The sequence below is a fragment of the Vicugna pacos genome, chromosome 18 (assembly GCF_048564905.1).
Source record: "Vicugna pacos chromosome 18, VicPac4, whole genome shotgun sequence".
NCBI lineage: Eukaryota > Metazoa > Chordata > Mammalia > Artiodactyla > Camelidae > Vicugna > Vicugna pacos.
Window position 1 is genome coordinate 12,224,736 of NC_133004.1, and position 18,677 is coordinate 12,243,412.

The following is an 18,677-nucleotide window of genomic DNA, read 5'->3' on the forward strand; positions in this document are numbered from 1 at the left end:
TTGTTACACAGCTAACACTATCAGATAAATTGTTCGATGGACCCCCTTAGCATCATCCAGTGACAAAATGGGACATTGCACATTTTCCAGGATCCAGCGATGATGCCGTCTGTGTTAGGCATGATCTGAAGCTCTCTGAGAACTGGGCTGTTCTCTAACTCACATAATGAGTCAGACATTCAAGGGCTGTAGAGTTAGATAGTTGGTTGGGTTCCCCAACCCTTCACATGACCTTGGACAAAACCCTAGGACACAGGAGAATACAACCCAAAGCCCTTCATGAATTTTCTTAGTTTCCATGGCTTATTTTCTCATGGTTCTTGTCATCTCCACATTCTCACACATACACACAATAGCACCAATTTTTGCCCATTTGTTAGTTTTAACTGTTCATCCTGACTACCCAGTGTGAGAATGGACTTATGGAGGCAGAGTCAGGAAGCTGTTGGAGTGGGGTGGGTATAACTCAGTGGTAGAGCATGTGCTTAGCATGCACCAGGTCCTGGGTTCAATCCCCAATAACTGCATGAAAAAATGTTATTGGAGGTGCCCAGATGGATGATAGTATTGGCTTGAATGATGACAGTGTGATTGAGGAAGGACATAAGTGAGGAGATTCAGTAATAAAAACAATGTCAATAACAACACTTCTCATGTGCTTGTGTGTCAGCCACTGTTCTAAGGGCGTTATGTATGTTCAATCAACAATTTTATGGATTAGGTACTGTTACTCTCTCCATTTTATAGATCTTGATGCAAAGGGCAGATTGAAACCCAGGAAGTCTAGATCCTGAGTCTGGGATCCCAACCATTGCATGATTCTGCTCCTGCATTACTTAAGGGCTTTGCAGGTGGTAGAATAAGCAAGATTCAGTGGTTGATTAGCCATAGGGGGTGAGGAACAGGGTGTTCAAAACAATTCAAAAACAACATGGTCTTCTCATTTGTTCTAGGGAAGAGAGTGTCTGTCTTGTGTGTGTGGCCACTTACAGTGACAAACAAGGTCCACTAAGAAGAGAAGATTCATGGAGAAGTGACTACAGATAGTTGGTGGACTGCCTCATATTTGGTTCTGACTTGTTCTCTGGGGATCAAGGAATTAGAACTGAGACAAAGGGGTGGGAGTTTCTGAAAGAAGAAGTTTGATTTTAATGTAAAGAAAAATTTTCAGTGGTCAGAACTTTACATGGATAGGGTGAGCTGCTTTGGAGGGAGAGAGAAGCCTGGCCCTGCAATGTCTGAGCAGGGATCGGTATCACTGGGCAGGGATGCTGAGGAGAAGACTGCAGCAGTGGCGTGTGTGTGTGTGTGTGTGTCTTAAACAAGTAAATTATTTCAAAACAACCACAGAACCATTTTGTGAAAGAACTTCTGACTTGTCCATGACAGCTGAGTTCTCGTTTCACTCTTGTGGAGTAAGTGGAGGCTATTTGAAATCTGTTTGCCTGTTTGGTTTTTCTACTTAATACAGTAGCCAGGACTCAACAAGATAAATAGCCATTTGGAAGGGAAAAACTGGGTATTCTTGGCTTTGTCTCATTATTTAAAGGAAAAAAAAAGATCCTTGTTTGATGAAGAGCAACATTCCATCTCTTTAGAGCAGAGATCAATAATGGCTTTTCTGCTAGAGCTAGCATGTGTATTTTCTTTATTTCCAAAAGATGACTTCTGGGAGCAGGGAGGCAGAGAGTCCTCATTTAACTGGATGCCCTATAACTTTTGCTCTTTGACAAAAATTTTGAAAAGTGCTTTGGAAGCGCTCACTTCCTAGACAGCCCCTCAGGCTCCAAGTCTTTGACCTTCTCCGCGCACTTGCCTTGAAGTTAAGATTTCTTTCTGTATGACTCCCCCTTGTCTGAGTGATGGGTGCTATCTGGTAGGGACCAGATAGCCAATTAGAGGATGATGAATATATATCTCTGGGACTTGTGCCTGACTATATGGTGGAGGCCACCAGGAATAGATAGAGATGTTAGTGCAAACTGGATATTTGAGATAGAATTCAAAGGATGTGGAAAAAAACTCAGAAAATCTGCCGCAAGATTTGGTACGAGCACAGAGATAGGTAACAGAGTCTGAATAGAAAGGTTAGAGAAGGTAAACACAGAGCTATTGTAAGAGGTGAGGTACAAAGGTAGAAACAAAGGGAGAAACCCAAGCTTTTCTTGATGAGCTGAGCAGGGATACCCAGCTCCTCTGTTGCAGGGTTCCAACTGTTTGATATGAAAGAGTGTGTTATGAGTGGCCTGGTTCAGAAGCAGCCGTTAGGACAAACACACACACATTCTGAGTGTAATTGCACTCCTGTCAGTCACAGCCTAGGGACTCTTAGAAATCAGGGACTCAGTCCATCTTTGATTTTCCCTTGGCTCAGCACCATGGACAGAGCAATGGGAGCATGGTGGCTCCACATGTGGTCTCTGCTCCTTATTAAGATCACATTTTAAAAGAAAAATGAAATTGATCATAGGAAAGCGCCATTGAGGGTACAAAGAGGAAGAGCAGAGAAACTTGTGAAAGTGGGTCATGAACTCCAAGGGAGGGACTGCAGTCTTGACGGGAGGCTCTATGACCAAAAGATGGAAAGTCTACTTTCTCCATCTGTCTCTGCAGTAGCCGTGTGTTGTGCTCTTCCTGGTGTTTCCTGGGAAGCCCAGAGTCAAGTTTGTAGTTTGCCTATCAAAAGTGGCTAAGGACATAAGGCTGTCATTTTTAAGTCATTTCTGGCTCCATTTTATTGCTCTTATCTTCTGGGTATTTTTAAAAATTATTTTGCATTTACTTTGAATTTGGGTTTTGTCTTTTGATGTTGTGTATCTGTGGGATGAGCAGGTTGAAGAAGTGAATCCCCAAAGCCCCTTTAAGTTCTGATAGTCCCTGTTCATGTGACTCTAAAGCATGCCTTCTCAGCTCTTTAGTCACAGCAGGAGCTCTGGAATTTTATCGTGACAGGCTGGAAGCCAGCGAGGGGGAGGCACGGGGTTGTGTTTCATTCTGTCAGCTCCCCTTCTTCTAAAGGGTAATATTGTCACTCTCAGCTTATCTTGCTGTGAACTTTCCTTAATGGTTTAGCTGGATTCAGGCTCAGATTAATCATCCTGGGCAACAGGCAACACGACAAACTCATCACTAATTAATTGGCAGCAACACAAGATACCACATTCCTTGGTGCAGACGGTCTGTTTCTATATCAGCCTCCATCCTCCTGGGTCCTAACAATGATGTGCCATTTCACTCTCCGCACACTCTTCTTGGCTAAAAGTGTAAGTGGATACTCACCATGGGGAAGAATGACAAGGGGAAGGTTCAGGTCAGGAAAGTGTGTTTCTGTTTATCTCTTCGTTCCTAAAACCAATGTTGTATTTAAGGCAGAAGTTCTCTGGCTGTCTTCCATAAATGAAAATGTTTGCCCTTACAGTATTAAGAAAATATTCAATATTATTGCTACACATGCAATACCGTAGAAGGTCATTCCATAAATAGGCTCTGAATTTTGATTTTCAGCAGAATCTTTATCAAAGAGATTTGTTCATGCTCAGCTATACACATACATGGATATATAGACATCTATCACCTATGTTCAATGCTAACTCTCCAGTGCATAGAACAGTAAATATTTATGGAAGGAAAGGATGAACCTCTCTTACAGATCAACTACGCTTTTCTGTACTTTCTCATCCTCCATTGATTCCTCAGATCACAGTGTTCTTGCTTTCATCTCCACACCGACAATCTCAGTATTAGTCAAGATTCTCCAAAATTTTTAGGAGCATCAACACAACTTTTAGCTTAAGCAAAAGGGGAAATTTTGGGGTTGTGTATCTGGAAAGAAAGTTGGGGGGCTTACGGTGATCATAGGAAAAGATCTGGGAGTTTGGAGCTTGAAGGTTCATCCTGAAACTCAGTGTTTCCAGAAATCAATCAAAAAACCAATATTGTCTCTCTCTGTCTCTGTCTCTGTCTCTGTCTCTCTCCGCCATGTAAGGACACAGCAAGAAGGTGGCTGTCTGTAAACCAGGAAGCAGGAGGTGGGCTCTCACCAGAACCCAACCATTCAGGAACCCTAATCTTGAACTTCCAGCCTCCAGAGTGGTGAGAAAATAAATTTCTGTCATTTAAGCCACCCAGTTGGTGGTATTTTATGTGACAGCCTGAGCTGACTGATACACCAATCTAAGCTAGTTTTCTCACCTCCCTCTCTAATATTTTATCTTTTATACTCTTTTTGGTTGACTTTTACCTAGTCCCATGTTTTCAATTATCATTACCACTTAGGCCTCCCAGATATAATCTTCAGCTCAGATTCCCATAGGAGCTACAAATTAATCTTCCTGCCCACTATGCTGCTCCACTGGTGCCTCCCGCTCAGAAATCTACAACTGAACACACTGTCTTCTCCCAAATCTCATCCTCCATCATTGTTCTCATCCACACTCTTCATCTCTGCGAGTGGATCTGCATTCACCCATCAGTGAACAGATACCAACATCAGTGCACTCTTCTCCCTCATTCTCAGGTGCAAACACTCACCAGATTCCACTTATATTATAACTGCCAAGTAGTTCTAGAACTCCTCCGTGTACCTTCACTGACGCTGGCAAGACCTTGGTGAGAGTGATCACCGTTGCTCAGCGGGACTTCTGTACCACTCCCCGAAGAGGTCCCCCTGATTCCAGTTCTGCTCTGTATTCTACATTCTGCAGAAACTTGATCATGCTGTTCCTCTGCCGGAAACTCATCACGCGTCAAAGATCCCACATGCTGTGACTCCCACCTGGCTTCCCAGCAGTGTTTCTTGCTCTTTCCCCCTCATACTCTTTACCTCAGTCGTGTGGACCTACTTACAGTGCTTTTGGATCAGATCATTCTCACTAATGCTTCTGAATGTTTGAACACCTATTCTCTCTACCTAAAAAAAATCCTTTCCATTGCTCTCTGCCTGATTAATTCCTACTGGTCCTTCCGGCTTCAGCTTGGTTGTTCTTCCTTTGGGAAACCTTATCTTCCCCCGACCCCAGTTTAATTAGGTTCTATGGGATCTCATAGACCATGTTATTAGTCTTATTGTACGATCAGTTTATGGTATTATAAATTATGTGCTTACTCTTTCCCTCTTCTGTTTGACTGTAAACTCCTTAATTGTGGGATTAGTGTTTGGTGTCTGTTGTGAATACTTAATTTATATTTGTTTAATGAGCGAATAAAGTAATGAGTGGAAAAATACACAAAAAATCTACAAACCTATTCCTACACTCCAGTTGCATGGTGACCATAATTCATTCAGCTCAGTGCTTCCTACAAAAATAAACAATAAATAAAAAAACTCCATAGCTTCACCTTTTTCATGGAAATATGTTTGTAAGAAGTATCACTTTTACACTTATGTACAAGGTCAAGAAGTTTATGCATTATCTGTGCTAATTCCATTATCTTCTTCTGGAAAATCTCTTCTATCCATCAGTCTCTGCTGTTCCAAGGAACTTTGAATGAAGATCTGTTTCATCAACAGTTGTCCCCTAGTGATAAATAAATACACAGTAAATCCCTCAGATGGGCTTTGCAATGACATGTTCCTTCTTGTTACTCCTTTTCCTAATATGAATTTAATTGTTTCCTAATCACTGTGGAAGAAACAGACACTGGCTATTACATTTTGCTCAGACAAGTGGCTCACTCAGATCTGGTTGCTTGGTTTATCTAGGCTTCTTCAGTTTGATTTTACATGGGTGTGAATACATACAGTGATAAAGGAAATGCTTAGGTACAAGTGGTTACTGAAAAATAGAATATAAAATTGTAAGTGGAGAGTTGTGGTTTAATATGCAGGACTAAAATGACAGAAGAAACATATTCACATTTTAAAACATCCACAGTAGACCTGGCAGACAGGAAGGGTACCAACAAAACAATGTGATGGAAGAGAAAAAGAAGTGGAAAAGATTGTCAGTGGGAATAGAAGGCAAAAAGGACAAATGGCCATGGGTTGTTAGCACGGTGAGTAATTATAAAGTAGAGCCATTAAGCCAGGCCCTGCATATCAGAGTGTCTTCATCTGACATTTGTCCCTAAGATAATGTTTTTGTTTTTGTTTTTACTGAGGTATAGTCAGTTTACAATGCTGGTGTAGAGCACAATGTTTCAGTCATACATGAACATACATATATTCATTTTCACATTCTTTTTCACTGTAAGCTACTACAAGGTATTGAATATATTTCCCTGTGCTATACAGTATAAACTTATTTATCTATTTTATATATACCAGTCAGTATCTTCAAATCTCAAACTCCCAGTTTATCCCTTCCCACTTCCCTCCCCACTGGCAACCACAAGTCTGTTTTCTATGTCTGTGAATCTGTTTCTGTTTTATACGTAAGTTCATTTGTCTTATTTTTTTAGATTCCACATATGAGTAATATCATATGGCATTTTTCTTTCTCTTTCTGGCTTACTTCACTTAAAATTACATCCCCCTAGGGCCATCCTTGTTGCTGCAAATGGTATTATTTTATCATTTTTTATGGCTGAGTAGTATTCCATTGTACAAATATACCACAACTTTTTATCCAGTCATCTGTCAATGGACGTTTAGGTTATTTCCATGTCTTGGCTATTGTAAATAGTGCGGCTGTGAACACTGGGGTGCACATGTCTTTTTGAATTAAGTTTCCCTCTGGATATATGCCCAGGAGTGGAATTGCTGGGCCATATGGTAAGTCTAGGAGGATAATGTTTTATGTACAATTCTCCACCTAGAAATTCTGACAGACTCCTGAGATGTATGGCCAGTGAAATGGGACTGTGCCTCAGACAACATACAACTTCCAGGAAAGACAGAGAGATCACATATTCCAAGTAAAAAAAAAATCCTCCAGTTACACACCTTAAAGGAAACTCCACTTAGTCTTCCATCCCCTTCTTTCATAAAAACATGAACATTAAGGCACTTACAATCTAAATCTGTAGTCACTGCCAAGAGAACGTGAAATTTCACTTGGGCTGAGGAATTACTCCCCAGCTGCCAACATCGCTCGACTGAAACTCCATCAATAATGGTGAACAACCACCAGAAGTTGGGAGAAGCCAAACCGTGTGAAAATGAATTTCAAAATGCAGTAAACAACAAATTAATGAATGTGCGAGACCAGGTAACACAGTAAGTGGAGGGAAATTTATCAAGTTATCGCACCAATAGAGAAGAACAGGCTGCAAAGGAAAAGAAACAACCAGAACTCTCAAAAGAGAAATTTTTAAACCATAATTGCCCACCTAAAGTCTAAAACTTGGTAGATGGATGGTCTGCATAGAAGAAGAATAAATATCCATGAAGACTAAAGTCTGGAATGGGGTACTAAACTGAGTGATTCTCTCAGAACTGGTGGAAACAGATCAAATATGGCAGAGGCACAACATTGTAAACTGACTATATATATAAAACCCAGGGGACAGGGATATTAAGATACATGACAGATCTATCCAGGAGGTCCAGCATCTATTTAGTAAATGCTCCAGAAATAGTGGAAGGAAAGAAATTATCAAATAAATAATAAGGGGAATTTTTCCTGAGATGAAGAAAGGGCTGACCAGGTAATCAGCTGGCATGTTTTATTTATGAAACAAATTTTTACTGAGCACCTGGGTCTCAGGCACTATTTTAAACGCAGTGATAAGGAAGACAACCATCACACCCAAATAGATCCTGGTTGGTGTTGGGCGGGGGGCATACATAGCTCAGTGGTAGAGCGTATGCTTAGCATGCACGAGGTCCTAGGTTCAGTCCCCAGTACCTCCATTAAAATTAAAAAATATATATATATATATCCTTGTGAAGTTGTCTGTATTCCAGATATTAAAACAAAATGCTAGGGGGGAGGATGTAGCGCAAGTGGTAGAGTGTATGCTTAGCATGCACAACGTCCTGGGTTCAATCTCCAGTACCTCCACTAAAAATAAATAAATAGACCTAATTACCTCCCCCCCTGCTACCAAAAAAAAATACAAATAAATTAAAAATTTTTTAAAAATGCTAAACTCTTCTGCTTCTGACTATGAGAGAGGAGCTGGTACTGGGCTAGCCTCCCTGTTGTTCATAGTAAACAACTCTAAAACCAGACAAAGTAGGCCATCCAACAGATTTTCAGGCAGCAGCGCAAGACTGTGATACCTGGAAGAGGGGACATCCCCTCCGGTGAGCCCCATGATCACACAGCTCTCTGCCTGGGGATAACCTCCCCAGCGTGACACAGAGAGCAAGAGTCTCAGGCTAGAACAGTGGTTCTGCTAGGTTGAGGAGGCAGAGGGCGGAGTTTGGGACATCGGAAATGAAGCAAATTTGTCTAAGGAGTGAATCAGTGAAATAATGAAGTCCTATTTAATGAAGACATCAAAGAGATGGAGGCTGTGCGGAGAGGCAACCCTAGAAGTCCACGCAGGTGGTCCCTTGCAAGTCTATCTGGGTCAATGGATGTTCACGAAACCTATTGTGGCAATCATTCCACGATGTTAAGTCTAATCATTATGCTGTTCACCTTAAACGTATAGAGTGCTGTATATCCATTACACCTCAATAAAACTGGAAGAGAAATACACAAATGCAGATTTCCAGAAAAGTCATTAAATAAATTAAAGTGGCGTAGCAAATGCTAAAATGCTGAAGGAAAAGAAAAATGTTTACACAAAAAGAAATCAGAACTATGTCAACATCGTCTATTAGAACAACAGAGCAGCGCCTGGAGTTCTTTATAGCACAGGGTTCTGAACTTTAATTTCTATATCAGACGAAATTGTATATGCACTGTCGTCTCAATTATGTAAAAAGATGCATAGAAAATATCTGAAAAGGAATGTGTGTTGAGCACCTAACCATTTCCAGTATTAAGTGTTTTGGAAATATTTTTGGTAGGGACCGAATAGTCAGACAAGGCAGGCAAGGGAATGAGAAATTTAAAACAAGGGACGCATGAGACCTTGAAAAAGATGGATAAGCCAGATGTTCTGAGGCCCTGGTTTACACCCCTCTTCGTTTTTCCTTCCCACATACAAACAAGGGATTTCTAGATATGAGTGGGCATGAGTGCTCGCGAGATACAAAAATACCATCACAGGGAGGGGGCATAACAAAGCCCTTCCAGCCACCTGCAGACACAGCTTCTCTGCTGTCCACGGAGGTCCTGTCCCTCTGTGCTATCCCTTCAGCTAATAAAAACTTGCCATGTCCCGTTATCTCTAGAGTCTCCTGTGAATTCTTTCACCGAGGACGGTGGGTCACTGACCCCTTCCCTGCACCAATGACCACACTTGATCCTCCCAGCAGCCCTGGAAGGCAGGGAGTATATTCCTCTTTGTTGGCCAATCTCTCAGGGCTGTTGGAGAGTAGAACTGAACCCAGATCCATGCCTTCTGCAGAGGAGGACATCCGACTGCACGCCCTGTCACCAGGTGTGAGGCATTTTCACTTGATATTGAGTGACAGATATCCCTTGCTGCATCAAATGACCTACGCCCCCCACTCAAAGTGGACCCAGCATCCAGCACTCTGGACCGGACTTCCGGTGGAGCTGGGGAATTTGTGCTTGACAAGGGAGAGGACAACTTGACTAGATTCTCAGCATTGGCTGATGTATTTCTGCTGCTGGGAGTTAGCGAGATCCCCTGAAACCTGTTTGATTCCACTGGGTTTCCTCCAAAGGGATGGTTTGCATTGCTACAGTGGCTTTTCCAGCTTCAGGGCAGCAGGGATGACTTTTTCAAGCATTCGGATTCCAGACAGAGTCAGCATGTCATGGAATTTGGGCGACTTGACATAATCGGGGGCTTTCTCTTCCCTCCTTCTTTCAGGGTCAGCCAGCAGTAACTTGGCTACCTTCTGTCTGCTCACATTATCTCTACCACTTCACTGCACAGCCGCTAGAAGCTGGAATAATTAATTAAAAATTTAAAATAAAGCCATTTATGAGCCTTTGCATCTGAAACCATAGGAATGGGTAACCTCTTCCAGGCATTGCAACTGAAAGCTTTTTTTTCCCCCCAAGAAGGTATTAGCAATGTAAGTGTATTTCTTAAGTGTCTATATAAATAATCAAACCGTAAAAGCAGACATTAAAGGAGAACAATCTTGTTGTGTACAACAATTGGAAATTTATCCGCAGGATCAAGAAGGATTCATGCAGGGAAAGAGAGAGCTAGGATACGAAATTAAAAGCACGGATGAATAAAAGTGACAATTCAAGATGATAACCGGCCCATCTTTCCCTTTTATGAGGCGCCCCCAGAATTCGTGGAATAGTCCAATAACTGATGGACAGAAACACATTTTTATGTTTTGATTTTCTGAGCCTTCAAAGGAGACGTAAGCAAGCTAACGGCATATGTTAGAAACACTTGTCTAGCCAAATGTGTTACTTTTGCCTAGGTGAGAAAACTAAGACATCTTTCTCAAGTCATTGAAGTGACTTTCTCAAGGTCACGCAGCAAGTGATTCCTTCCTAAAAACAACCCCATTGGAAGAGTCCTGATGTACTTTCAGCAGTGGCATTTTCAGTTTCAACCCGATCAGAACTGATGCTCTGACATGGACTGCCCAAGTTGCAAGTGCTTTATGATCTCATAGCCACGCGCTTGAAAAGTTGATGACAATAATGCAGTGTCTTGATTTTTCTGAGGCTTGGAGAAGAGAATGGGTACTCACTGAGCCTCTGTCCTGTGCTTGGACGCTTTGTGTAAATAATCTCATTGAATTTTCACAACCGCCTTGTGCAAGAGGCCTTCCCACTTAACAGACCAAAAAAAAAAAAAAAAAAAGCCTGGAGAGTTAAGCAACTTGCCCACAGTCACACAGCTGCTCAAACGCGCACCTGAGATTTCAAACCGCCTCCACTGGGCCACCTCATTGAGATGTTTGCCAGTGGCGGGGCAGGGGGGCAGTTCTCTTTGCACTGGGGTGAAAGGTGCAGAGCCAGCAATGGGGTCTTTAGCAGTGCTTCTGTACACTGTTCACAGCGGATGGCAGGCTGAGTCAGTGTGATGCAGTGAAAAGTACCAATTCTGATAGCAATCAGCTCGGGGCTTGGCCCAGTCACCGTCACTGCTGAGTCCCTGGCTCTCCCAGTTCAGAAAATGAGAAAGAAAGCAATAACTCTAGTTCTCCTGAGTTTAAAATCCCAAATAAAAACAGTGTGAGAGGGAGAGGGAGAGGGGGAAAGAGATTATTGGTGTGAGTCTACCAAAAAAAAAAAAATCTTCAGTACTGACAAAGGACGTGGGTGAGTCTAAGGGCTGTGGAGAAAAATGAAAACGCCATCTGATACACGGACAGTTCTGGTGGTAAACAATGGGGTGAGAGCATATCATAACGAAGAGGAGATAAAGACAGTAAGCTTTGGCCGAGGCAGAGGAGAAAGGCACTTGTATTTACTGTGCATCTTCCCCTGCTAAGGCACGATATTTATATATGTATCATTTCACTTAATCCTCAATTCATTGGTCTCAGATGCTCTATAAACTTAGTGTGAAAATATGGTGATAATTCTTTTATTTTTAAAAAAATAATCCTAGCATCCTCACCTTCTAGATTGGCAAAAAAAAAAAAATCTGATGGCCCTCTCATGGGTCTCCCCATTAACTTCACATACGCCAGAAAGAACTTGGGTTTTATGCTGTCTGCATGTGGTGGTGGGGAGGGTGGGCGGGTTGTCCAACTTCCACACTCAGGCAGGAAAATCCGTGACTTTTAAACAGTCCACCTCCACCATTGCTTCTTGCTGCCTCCCTGAATTGCTTTTATAAACAACTTTATTAAGGTACAGTTTACATATCATGAAATTCAGCCATCTCAGTTACACACGTTGATCATTCTAGTAACTCTGCTAAATGGTGCAACCATCATCATAAATCAGTTTGAGAAAAATTTTGCACAAACTCCCCCCTCCCCATGCTCCCCATGAGATCCCTCACACCCATTTATAGATAAATCATTATTCCCATCCCCAGCTCTAGGCAACCACTAACCTACTTTTTTGTTTCTACCTTTTCCAGACATTTCATATAAATACAGTTATATAATCTGTGGTCCCTGTGTCTGTCTTTTCTTTTTCACTTTGCATAATGCATTTGAGGCTCATCCATGATGTGGTATTGTGTCCGTAGTTCATTCCTTTTCATTGTTGAAAAGCATCCCATTGTATGGATAGACCACATTTTTTCTGTCTGTTTACCAGAGTCCACAGACTTGCACGTGGATGTTCATAGCTGCGTTATTCATAACGGCTCCAAAACGAAAACAACCTCGATGCTTTTTAACATTTGTCTACACTGGTGGTTTCCAAGCCTGGCTCCACAAGATAGTTTTGATTTAATGGGGCTGGTATAGAGCTCACAACATGTGTTGGTTTTCAGAGCTTTCCAGACGATTCAACAGGCCAAGAGAATCCCTGTTCTACAGAGTCGAACAGATAACCTTTGTCCTCTTGCTTTACATTGAGGTAACAGTTCTTGGATCGCCAGGGTGCTTTTTGGATCACATCCCCTCAGAATTAAGCTTGGCCAAAGATACCCAAATGTGAGCTCCGTATTACAGAATTTCATGTGTGTCAGCCTTGGGACATACCCCTGCTACCCCCAGAACCTCAGAGTTCCATCCATTTCCCATCTCAGAGTCTGACGTCCGTGGTCAGCTCACACTTTTCTCTTAAACCCTTAGAATCCAAATGCCTTATACACATCTCCTTTCCTAGAGAATGGGGCACTTGATCTGCTTCCCACATGAAACTCCAAACCCTATTCCCCTCTCTAGGGATGCTGCTTTCGGTGGATCAAAAGCAATTTCTTTCTAAGGGAGACTTCAACTGACTCCAAGTTGCCAACTACTATCCTCCTAATTAGAGGCTACTTTTATGACTCCAAGGTGCTCTGCACCTCCCCTCTTCCTGTTGATCGTACATATTTCTTGGTTAATAAGGCAGAGAAAAAAATACATTCGGTGACTGCTGTGTCACAACCTGCATAATCACACCATCCTGTAAGTATATTATTATCCTCGTTTTCAGACGTTGATTCCCAGCTCGGTTAATCGGCCAAGGTTATACAGCTGATAATTGCAGATCAACACTTCAGCTCAAGGCTTTCTTGACTCCAAAGCCTGTGTCACTTTCTAAGTTTCTACTGCGATTTGCTGGCCTCTCACCTTGCTTCTTTGCAGAGCAAGGATTTCCACATTCCCTGTAAAAATGCAATTTAATTGTAAATACCTTCTTGCAAAAGCACATTCTATCTCCCTCATTTTCTCCTTTCCTTCCTCACTCTCCTAAGAGAGAGTCATTAGGAAGGTACCTTCTGTTTCTAAGTCTGCTTTGCCTTGTACCGAAGGCACAAGGTAAACTGGGTGGGAATGCCTTGGAGAGTTGCAACAGTGTCCTTACACACTCTCTGTTGTGTCTGTAGAATCTTTTAGCCTTGAGGAACATATCCTACTCTTTGTCCCAGCCAGGCTGCAGCCTGCAGACCCTCACCATCCGGGGAAATATAAATTAAAGGCAAACTGTATTTTTCATCAAATAAACAGTCGGATTTTGTTGGAGTCTGGTGAGCCAGGCAGGGCATTGCTCCATTTAAGCCCTGATCAGAGCCCAGCAAACATTTCCTCCCAGTGTAGCTGGTTTTAAATTTTCTGAGACAGGTAGAGTGATGATGATTGGGTCAGCCTCTGAGGGTCTCGTGCCAATGCCCATTCATCCAACTATAACTAACTTTTGGCAAATGTCGGCCTTACTACTGAGGTGGGGTGAGGGGAGCATTCTAGAGGTCAAATCTCATTGGTCTATAATGATTGCAGGGGCACGGATTTTGGTAGCTTGGATCTAGCGTCAAATCCCAGATTCGCTATTTTTACAAGGTATGTGGCCTTGGGCAACTTCTGTCACCTCTTTGAGTCACAGATTTCCACCTACCTCTGTGGATTTAGTTCAGTCATTGCCTCCTTATTCTTTCTCTTCATTCATTCTGCCTCAAATATATTACCCCCAGGACCTTTGCATAGACTGTTTTCTCTGCCTAGATCACGCACATTATAACTGAAAGAGGCCATTGTGCCTACCTCCCTCATTTTATAGATGAGGAAACTGAAGCACAGAGACAGGAAGTGACTTTTCCAAGATCACCCAGTGAATCAATAGCAGAAGAGTCTAGTCGGTAGTCTTACCAGTAAGAGAGCAAGCAGAGAGGGGTAGGCAAGGAAGCCGGAGGAGCAAACAGATCTTCATCTTATGAAAAGTACTTTCTATTTATCATCACCAGGCGTCTGAGCGCTCCTGGGTACATGCAGAAAGAGTCACTGCTGTATATGCCCCATTGTGTGTATTGCTCTTCCCATTTTACATATGAGAATAGTGAGGCTTAGAGAGATTGGTTAGCATTTGCAGTAGACACGGCTGGTAACTGACTGAGCTGGGATTTAATCCAGGGCTCTCTGCCCTCAAAACCCTACTTTCACACCCGAGAAAGATGCAGGTGTGTTGCAGCACCTCTCCCTGCTTCCCTTTCAAACATTCACAAGCTTATTCCCCTCAAGGATCAGCTCAAATTCACCACCTCCTGAAACCTTTCTTGATACTTTGGCTGAACAGACTTCCCTCTCTTTCCTCTGCCACCACTGCACTTTGCTGTGTCATTGTGAATCTCTCCTGACTCCATGTCATGGTTATTTCTTGACCTGGATGTTTCCACCACTCACTGCTTGCTTGTTGAGGACCAAGACCATGTGTTAACTTCCACATCTGTCCATTACAGACACATAATCGCTCTACCTAGAGCTGATAGTAGGTATCCAGGTATAACTGGTATTATGTGTCCGGGGTGAGGTGGGGGGCATGAAGTTGGTATCCAGAAAATACCTGCTGAATGGGTCACAAAGCTAGTGATGGTGATTTTCTCTAAGAATTGTGATTTATTCTGGTTGCAAGTTAAGTTTTTTATTAAAAGATTCCCAAGATTGATATAAAGACATTTTAGCTCATTTGAAAGGAAATATCACAAGGAATTGTGCCCACCATAGGAGAAAGGAAAACATGCTGACATTAAAGATGAAAACAAGACCATAAACACTACAGAGAGAGGTTCCTTCACTTTCTCCTGAACAAGGAGAGTATTATGTGCTCATAAGCATCATGCAAGTCATGAGTATTTTAGAGAGAAAATTTTTCATTGAACGTTAAGGAACAGCTTATTCGTCTCCACATTCAAAACATCTCCCCAACCCCTACCCTTAGCCTCAGTGTCTAGCACAAAAACGTCTATTCAATCCCAATTGAACGGGGAGAATCTTAGGAGAGGAGCAAGAGGCGGGTATATGGGGTCCTTGAAGACCTCCCCCGTAGATTTATGTAGCAGCTGTATCCCCTCTGACCCCCAAGTATTATAAGCCTTTCACTCTCTGCTAATGCTTTCCTAGTGAAATCCTTTGGACACAAGGAGACTTTGAATCACAGGAATATTTCTCCCAACATTTGGAAGAACATTGCCAGGTGCCAAGTCAAGAAAGACTGAGAAACAAGAAAAGTATCCCTGGTCAGTGTACCAAATACCAAGCCAAAATTCTCACAATCACCCAGCAGGGTCCCCTTAGTTCAATTTTACAGATGAGGATGCACAATCAGAAATGGAAGCAGAATTCCTGGGACACAGGGAAGATAAGCAAGGAACAGATCCAGGTTGGTCAGACTCACTACTAATTCCTTAGAGTAATCCAGCAAATGGATTTGATCTCTTACATAATGATCCCCCCTCTTGTTATACATTTAGGTTGCATTCTCCTTTTCACCATTGTAAACAACACTGCAATGAAGTATTTTTTGATATAGAAACCCTTGGCTACCTTTAAGATTGCCACCTTGAAGGTAGAATTGTTGAATTAAGAAGCACGGGTATTTTTAAGGCTCTTGATACCCATTGCCAAATTGCCTTCCAAAAGGGCTGAAGGAAATCGCTTTGCCTCCAGCAACGCACGAGAGTATCATGTTTATTACCACACCCCCATCAGTTCGGGTATTCTGTTTTTTTTGGAAAGGTTACACATTTGCTAGCTGAAAATAGTATCTCCATGTCAATTTGCATTTCTTTGATTACTAGCAAGGTTGAACATTTTCCCATATGTTTTTCCAAGCCGTTTGTTTCCTCTTTGTGATTTTTTATTTTCCTGTCTATTTTAGCTTCCAGGATCTTAGTGATTTTCATAATAATTTAATACGCCCTTTCATGTGAAGAATATCAAGCCTTGGTTTGTCCTCTTTGCTTAGAATATTGTCCCGTTTTGCTTCCTTTTAACAATTTTAAGCCAAAGACTTTAAAAATAGATAATGAAATACATCAATCTTTGATTTTGTGATTTTTATCTACCCATCTCTCTCAGTTTCGGAAACTCGATAAATGTTCAATTTTATTTTGTTCTGGTGCTTATTTTTAACTAAAAATGTTAACGCTTTTACTCTATCTGGAAGGTTTTTTTTCTCCCTTTTTTTCAGTGCTAAATCTGATGTGAGGGATCAACCTGAGTTTTTGCCAAGTTGCTAACCAGCGTTTCTCCCAGCAGTGTTCACTGCGTAATTCCTCATCTTCCCCATGGCTTGTTACCATTTATTAAGGCCTTATTCCTGAGGGTGACTGTTTTTCATCCTCTCTTCTCCGAGCTGTACAAGGGCCTATGAGATGTCCTTTCTCCTCCCTGCTCCACCCATCACCATCTACTCAGTGCCCCCTCCAGGAGGGTCCCCAGAGCTATCCTTGGACTTCCAACCAGTTTTCCATCTTGAAGGTTTTGTTGTAAAAGCATTTGCAATGCTGGCCTATATTCCAGGAGGCCTAGACCTCCCTGAGTAATTCCAGCTGGGAAACAGCCACAACCAGTGCCCGTGGGAAGACTGCTTATGTGTTTGAATCTGGCAACACTGCCCCCATCAAAGCTCTCTCTCTCTCTCCAGCCTGGACAAGCCTCAAGGTAGGAACAGCCTGTGTGGGATTCCAAGAGGCACTGCAGGCTCTGAGATTTACAGAATCCTTGTTTTAGTCCAAGATTAAGAAAATAACTCCCCCACATATAAGAGAACTAAATCCTTATCTTCCCAAAGAGAGAAATCAATAAATAATGCCTGGGGAAAATTAGTCAAGAAATAGCAATACAAGCATATTTAGAAACATAGAGCTAACCATTATAAATCCTTGCCTTTGGGAAGGTACCCAGCAGAGGAGAATCGGACACGTGGAGAAAGATGACCTCTGATTTTTCTTATAAAACTGATTGATATTCTTAACTCTGTGCATGAAATTGCTTTGCTATAAAATTAACATATCTTAAAAAACATCCGTTGGACATGACAATGCAAAACCAAAACAAACCAAAACAAACCAAAATATGCACCTACTTTCTTGTCTGATGTCTGGTGAGCAGAATTGAATCTTTCTTTTCTGATCCCGTATCTTAAGAACAGAAATTCTCACCGCCCAAGCCTGCAGATGGAGATGAATTCAAGTTTAGAAGATTGATTGCAATATGAATGGATGGCCAAAACACTCTGGATGTTGGCAATTATTCTTTTTAATATTAAAATCCTCTAAAGCTGCTTGCTTTTGTTTGATTAACTTTTGCCTAGAAAGGAGTAATTTCTGTCTCCTATACTGAAGTCTGCACTCTTGGAGAGAAGGCATGGGTAACTTTAGTTTCCACATCCTCAGCATATATCACATATGTATGTGCTCAATGAATATTTGTTGAATGAATTGATGGATAGGATAGGATGGAATAGCATAGGATAGAATTCCCCTGGGTCTCAGGAACTCAGTGTGTCCACTCCCTTTCCTCCAGGTGGGAATACATTAAAACCTCCTATGCCAGAGATGTATCTGACCTCTGCCTTGGGTCTGCAGTTCTGGCAGTCAGTGTTTCTCATTTAGATAACATTTGCAGCAAATACAACACAAGGTTTGGTCTGTATCCAGATCCTATATCCAGGTCATTTCTAGCCCCATCTTTTTCCTCAGTGATAACAATCTCTAAGTTTTGTATATCACTTTGGAGTTTTCAAAGTCCTTTCACAGGCCTGTTCTGTGCCATTCTCAATACTCTACCATAAGAATAATGTTACCTTTCTCAGCCAGAAGAGAGAAAATCAAGGCCTGGAAAGATGATGTGGCCTATCCAAAGTCTCAGACCAGATAATCGGTGGAACCAAAACTCAAATCCAGTTCTTCTGTCTCCAGGTCCCGCCAATTTCTGAACCCAACACAGCTGCCACACTGCCTTTTTCATGGGGTGGAAGATACAGTGGCCACGTTTCTAACTGGAAGAAAAGATCTGATGACTCTGGATAGCTCTGCTATTGAACACCATGGTTTGCTTCCCTGGAAAGGTCAGTACCAGAAATATATACTCTTTCATTCAACTTCTATTATGACTCCTAAACCAAGGCTCACTATCAAGTCAAACCTAAGATATTAAAGGGAGGGGCTTCTGAAACATAAGTCAAGGCTAGCAACAAGAGAGACATCCCGTTTAGCATAATGATGTAGGGGAGAAATACGAGGATGGAGTTAATCTTTGTAGTACAAAAGATTTTCCTATATTTCAGTTGCTCCATCCTGAGGTCAGACAACCAGGGAGAACCCTGCTCCTGGTTGTCTCCATTCTCAAGGTT

At 42.0% G+C, this 18,677-nt stretch overlaps 1 long non-coding RNA gene across 3 annotated transcripts in view; it reads left to right on the forward strand.

Moving 5' to 3' along the window:
* Positions 1–18,677, forward strand: part of LOC140687019 (uncharacterized) — a 209,617-nt gene that overhangs the window by 177,502 nt on the left and 13,438 nt on the right. For all 3 annotated transcript variants that reach the window (XR_012061023.1, XR_012061025.1, XR_012061024.1), the window contains one exon: positions 18,244–18,392. This is a non-coding gene — a long non-coding RNA (uncharacterized lncRNA). The remainder of the gene's footprint in view (positions 1–18,243; positions 18,393–18,677) is intronic.